Genomic DNA, 7239 nt, shown 5'->3' on the forward strand with positions numbered 1-7239 from the left:
CAAAATGCAAATCAGTCCGCAGTTAGAGTGCTCCTTGGTTGTTCTCAATCAGCTGTCTGGTACAAATATAAACAAAACAGGAAAAAAGGAAAGGAAAACCTATAGGAAGGCATCACATCATCAGGATGGAAAATGAAAGGACCAGGCCTTGAAAATATAAAATAACACAAATGAAAAACAGACTGGCAGATACAAAAGTCAACATTTGTGACATAACTATAAGAAATCAGCTGACTGAAATGGAAGTTACAGATAGTGAAGTTCAAAGAAGACCATTACTACCACTTAAAGAGAAGAAAGCAAAGTTACTGCGGGCTATGGGGTTGCATGTGTAACCAAGTGATGTGGTTTGAATAGCAGTTATTCTCAACACCAAAGGGGAACTCCAGCTAGCAAAAATAACAGTAGGAACTATTAAACATATTTCAATCTTGTTACACAAGGTAAAGTTCCAGAGGATATGGCAATGATTGTCTCAACAATTTGTGGGCAATGGCATTTTGGACAGTTTTTTCATTCCACTGACACCAAATTGGTTCAGTGAGGAAGTCGTGCGTCAGGATATTAATGCATCTTTCTGCAAATATTGTTAAAATGTTTCTTCAGGAGACATCAATTCAATGACATCCAAATGGTACAAGGGGTGTTGGTGTAGTGATTAAAATGTGGACTTGCAACCAGAGGATCCTTGGTTCAAATCCCCGTCAGACCCAAACGTTAGTGGTCCTTTAAATGAGATCCTCAACCTGAATTTTGTCCCGTTGTACAATCGAGTCCCTTGCGTGGCAGCATGCTGACATCACTGTATGAATTAATGTGAGGCATCATTGTGAATTACTTTAAGCATCTGCTTCAGATGGAAAAGCAGATGCTTAAGCATTTGTAATATCAATCTGAGGGAAAATCTGACAGAAATTAGTCCATGACAAGGTTCCATCCTGCAAAACAAATCTGTCAACAATTCGAGGATGTTGCAACCACCTTGAATTTTTCATTTCATGCCTCAAAGAATGAAGGCAGTCATAAAAGACAGAGGGGCAACAACATACTGTTTTTTGGATTCTTCTACTTGAGCCAGACAAAACTGCGATTAAACTATTTCAAGTTGTTTGACATATGTTTCACTGAGCTTAAATGTAAAAATAAATAAATAAATAAAAAACTGGATTGCTACAAAATATCTGGGTAAATATACTTTACTGTACTGTATGTGTGGTGATTCCACATTTTCCCCCAAAATGCAACAGAATTATCATCTACAGAGGGATGAAAAAAGCAAACCTGACCCCTGGGATGATGGCATCCGGGGGCTTTGCTATTCTGTAGGGATCATGTTGATGGCAGTTTGGGTCTATTTGTCCTCTTGGAGGGCCACAAACATTCACTATACTTTGTAAGTATGTAAATTATGTGAATCATATACAGTGGTCATTGGAGTCACCTTATGTCAACACAGTTGTAAAAAAAATAGAAGACTGTAGAATGACATGCCAGTGCCCTCCACCATTAGTTTAATTCAATTTATTTATATAGCATCAAATTACAACATTAGTTGGACTATGGCACTTCACAAGGTCTCACCTTACCCTCCCCAGTGCAGAGACATTGGCAGGTGTGGTAAGGTTAAACTCTTTCAGGCATTAAGTTCTGGCTTTAACATTTAGGCATGCCAATAATGATGTTGACCATGACTGTCACTGTACATGTGTAAGGTAGGAAGGTTTCCACACAATTAGATGTGTGGGACACATCGTCCAGTGGAGAACACAGGAAAATATCACAACTACTACTGGCTTTATAGGAATAATATACAGTACTGAATTTTGAAGAAAAAAAAAAAAAAAAAAAAAGCTCTTTTGCCCCCTAGTGGGTGAATCGAGATTTGAAAGTATGTACTGCAAACTGTTGACTGACAGCTATGAAGTCATCTCACGTTATTTGATCCTTCTCAGGGTCCAGGTGAAAAACAGGTAAACCTTTTCAAAACAACACATTTGGACTCATTTAAGGCCACCCCGCCACCTTAAATTGCCGTGAAGACAACATGTTTGAACTTCTATTCAAAGTTAAAAAAGTGACACTGGATAAAAGGTAATTTTATTAAAATGGCACATTTATTGCTACATTACTGTCATATACACAACAGTTCTCAATATCTACTTTATATATAAAAAATAGGAAACTGGAGGCACTTTGAGGACACAGCCTACATATGTCTTGTCCCCAAACATGAGTGAAGACAGATTTGTAACAAGCCATCTGTTTAAGACCGAAAGGGTCCTACTTTTACTGCCCTTTATAAACAACATCAGGTGTTTATTTTAATACTGTATACATATCTTGCATGTATAAAAGGAAAACACATCTTTAGTAGTAATTTTTCCCCCTTTTCTCTATATCACAGCAACACCACATGTCCTTGGCGAAAGGCTAGAAATGCTTGGGACTAGTCCATGGGACGAGATTTACAAGTACAATTAAACCAAATACTGTTACTGTTACCAGCTTACAGTGACAAAGCTGATACAGACACATCATACAGCTGTACATACATATATATATATATATAAAAACACATGCCAATCACAAAATCACATTTAACAAAAACCAGTACGTAAAAGATGAGAATTTTAATTACATTTTTTCTGCTTCATTGTCAACAATTGCAGACCAGGTTATCAGACAACTTGATACAGACAAAAGCAAGGCAGTGACAGAGAGAAATCACTCATGTATTGGCTGAGACACCATCAGATGTTACTGAAGTATATATATTTAGATAATCTATACATCTGTTTTATAAAAGACAACCTCAAATGCAATATCATCCAACATGTAGCAGAGATGAATTCAGGCACCAGTGAGTAACCATTATCAACACTCCTAAAGTCAGGAAAATGACTAAAGGCCTCTTTTTGATTCATTGCATGCTTCACATTATAATGAAACAATAGATTATGTTGGAGATTGTGCAGATCCCCGCTACTCAATGTAGTCCATCTGAAGTATCAGTATGTTTTGTGTCTCATAAATATTAGACCTAGCAGACACCTAGAGAGCCTTTTTCAGCCAGGGCCCGACAGTCCTCTGTCCATCTGTACTTGACTGAAGTGCAGGTGTGGGGAGCTGTTTTGCCAAAGTACAAATATCACAGAGAACAATGGAGACATTATAAAAATATTAAGATCCAAACATCCGAGATCTGCATCAGATTCAAAATCTAATTCTCTCTTCCTGGACCCAAGGCCTACCTCTCCACCAAATTTCATTGAAATCAGTTCATGTGATTTTGAGATATCCTGCTCACAATCAGAGACAAAACAAACAAATAAACAAACAAAAACCGAAAGCAAAAAACAAACAAACAAACAAACAAACAAAAAACAAAAACAGAGCCAAAACATTACCACTTAACAGAGGTGATAAAAGCACAACTGGCCTGATAGGTTTGCATTAAAACAGGTTAAAAACAACAATAATAAATCACAACATGTGATGGTACAGCCAGAGAGTTTTGTCATTTCTAACATCTATGCACCTGGCCAAAAAAAAAAAAAAAAGTTCCTGGAATCTAAACTGAGAGCTGTCTTACAGATAAACAATGTAAACAAAAACAAAAAAAGACACACAACCCCCCCCCCCCCACACAAAAAAAACCCCCCACATACAAACTATATTACAAAGTTTAAAAAGATATAACATAAACAACAATCAATAAATCCTTACAAGTTTTGTAATGGTTCAACAATACAAAATACTAAATGGTCAAAACAGAGCATCAACAAAACAAGTCAGTCAAGGGGAACTGAGTAAATTCTCCACGTTATCAGTAACACTCATGATCCCTTTAAATACCTTTTCCAAGTAACACGTGTAGGAATAAACAAATTTCCATAGCATACTGCTCTGAGCAGTTTCACGACCATAAAAGTGTCTTTGTGAGTGCACGCTGATGTGAAAGTAGCTACTTTCACATGAACCCTAAGAATCCATTAATTAAAATGATTGAGAATCTGAACAGACGCTTCTCACGAACTCAATCAGAACAATAAAGCTGGGTGGTGCAATCCTTTCAAAATCTGTTAGGAAAATATTAGCAACTATTAGCGATGTCAGATTATCGTTCTCATACTCATCACGATGAGAATGAGCAGAACGATGGACTGGTGACACTGACAGAAGGGACTACGCTGCTGCTGAAGATTTTAAAAGGCGTAAAAATCATAGACTGACAGAACTAACTGAACATGGAGTTGTTTCATAATGTAAACTAACCACCTGTCTGTGTTGTGGACTCTCACCCACACAGATCTGGTTCAATATGGAGGAAGCCACGGCAGCAAGAATGAGATGGTGCGACTCCTCTGTTCTCTTTAATTAAGATAAAATCTTCCCTGCTGCAGTTTGAGCAGCAAAAACAGAACTGTTATGATCAACTTGCCTCCATTATGAGCCCATTGTGGGTCAAGAAGATGTGATTTCTCTAAGTGAAAATAAGTAACCTGAATGTATTGAGCAACATATAAATCCATGCATTCGTATATCTAAGCAAGAGCATGCCATGAAGACCAAAGAAGGTGCAGGGTTTCCCTGCAACGATCACCTCAACAGGCAGTTTTATTGACAAGCTCCTCCACTCAACTTAATATCATAATTTTGTAGGTTTTGTCTGTGCACTACTCTCATAGTTCTCTGACTGTTAAAGTGAATGGAGTGCTTATTTTCACTGTTTATGGCTATTTGCGGAACATTTTAAAGCAAGTGTTCTGCCTTTAATTTAGAATTTGAACGCGATAAATAAAAAAAAGATACCAGCACACTTTACTGCCAAAGAGATTGAGGGATGGAGCCAAAAAAAGAAAATCCACCAAGTGCCATTAGTCAAATTAACTGACAGAAGCAAGATTAAGTTGATTAAGATACATTTCCTGTGAACTGACCAGCCCCATGAGATCCCTTCATGTAAAAGGAGCTGTGACTGCAGTTGAAGATTGATACTGATCACATGTTTGAGATAGAGACTTGAGTTTCTGACTAACAGTAATACCCCCCGTCACACAGCCAGAATCACGCAGAATGGCGTCAGAATGATGACTCGGCGAATATCCAAAAAGTGTTGAATTTCAGTTCCAAAATGTTTTGACAGCCATCTGCGGAAGTCCACACAGTTGGTCAAAATCGGCCGGTGGCCCTGAGTGTGATGGACATGCTCAAAACCATCCGGGCATCGTCGAGATGGGACACCTATACAATGGCGGTCCATGTGCAATCTGAGGACCATCTGACCGCAATTTACATATTTCGATGGCGGCACCACGGGATCCAAAATGATTTTGAGCACATACGAGGGAACCTCGAGATGGATCTTGCATGGCAAAGCCTGCCGGTATGATCTGCATGTACCATGTATAAAGATGTAAAACCCCCATGCGCAAAGTAACTGTTAAAATGTATGTGGCACGCTTCATCATGATAATAATTATGAATTATTATCATGTACAGTGAATGTGAACAGTGGCTATCAAACTGAAATCACAGCGCACTACTGTACGCACACTGCTGCAAATCTGAACAGGCTGTTATATCCACAATAAACCTTACAGTACAGATATTTGTCCATTCCTTCCCATGGGCAACGAAAATAATGTGAACTATTGTCTCCATCATAACTGTATATAACACAGGCAGCTGCGCCTCTCCATGGTGCGCAGTAACACGTCATTGCAAGCGTCAGGCTCGGAGCTGAATGGATCGCACGCTGTAATAAATGATCACCTTCTAACTCTTGAGGAGATATGATGTGGAACTGTTGTGCCAGGCTGTGACAACATTCAATAAACATGAATCTCACCTCCAACAGCGGTCCAGGAGTGTTTCACAGCGCGGACGTGGAGCTAAGACAGCAGCCTGTGGTTAAAATCCTCTCACCCAAAATAAAAAATTAATCCCATGTGATAATCCATCCATCGCGGTGTCCAGAGTTGCGTTGTGCTCCTGAAGTGAGCAAAACAGGAAAAAGAAATTAAAGGTTGAGTGATAACTGCACGCGTGTGCGGGGGGCGCATGTGTGCCACACACACACACATGCGTGCTGCGCACTCATGCGCACGTGTGGAACAAAGCGCTCTAGTCCAGTGTTTGCCATCCAGACGTTTGGACACTGGGCAGTCTGCAGCGCCTTTTACGGCCGTCTGACAGCAGTCTGTGTCATCTACCTGTTGTCTACATGCGCTTTGGATGCCATCGTGCAGGTGTGGACGAGGTGATCTAGATACGTTCTGACACGGCTGACCACGCCTCTTTTCCTCCCAACTGTGTTGGATTATGGCAATATTTGCAGTGTCTGGCATGGTTCCTGCACATTCTTGCTATGTGTGACGGGGCTTTAAGGTGACGTCTGAGTGCTCAAGTTTACTAGAAGCCTCAGAGTAATACTTGGTATATACATTAGCCTTGTGCACATCACTGTGCAAATCCTGCTTGTTTCTGACATTTGTGTCAGTAGTGGATCCTCTCCGACAGTCTGTCCACTTGGAGGGCAAAGACATATACAGATGCACAAAGCTTACATTAAAGAAAAAAAGAGGGACTCAGACAAAATAATAAAATGACCTTCCAAACATGTAAGTCAGCTAAACCAGGAAGAAAATTTTTTTTTAAGACATACAGAACTCACCAAAATATAAAAACAAGTCTATTGTCTGACTAGTTTTTGAAATAATTCAGTCACTGTATCAGACAAAAATAGCGGTAGACAGTTTATCTTCCTTAAAGACAATGTATAAGGTCTGTTTCACACCAATGTTTCAATGGGTTTTGTTTAGACACAAAATATCCACCTGTCCGTTTTTGTTTGTCAAGAAAATAAGACCTGCTTTTCAAATGGGAATGCCTACTAATTATCCGAAGATAGAAATCTGAACTAAATCCCTGCACTAATAGAGCACAAACCTCTGCCAACACTAGTTTCCAATTCCACAAAATTTTATCTTGAAAAAAATTCAAGTCCTGTTAGAAGTGGTTTTTCATAAGATAAATTAGATGTGATCAAATGTCAGGAGTGTGTATTTAGTTCATGCACCTGAATCTAAGCTATTTTGTGGTGTTGTCAGGTTTTTGTTTTTTCAACTTTTTTTTTATTTTTCAGATAATTTTCAGAGAACATTGGTTATCTCTTCTATGCACAGTTTGCAGAGGTGGGAGTAAGTCACTGTCAAGTCATTCTCAAGTTATCAATCT

This window comes from Thalassophryne amazonica, chromosome 12 (assembly GCF_902500255.1).
Source record: "Thalassophryne amazonica chromosome 12, fThaAma1.1, whole genome shotgun sequence".
In the NCBI taxonomy this organism is placed as follows: Eukaryota; Metazoa; Chordata; class Actinopteri; order Batrachoidiformes; family Batrachoididae; genus Thalassophryne; species Thalassophryne amazonica.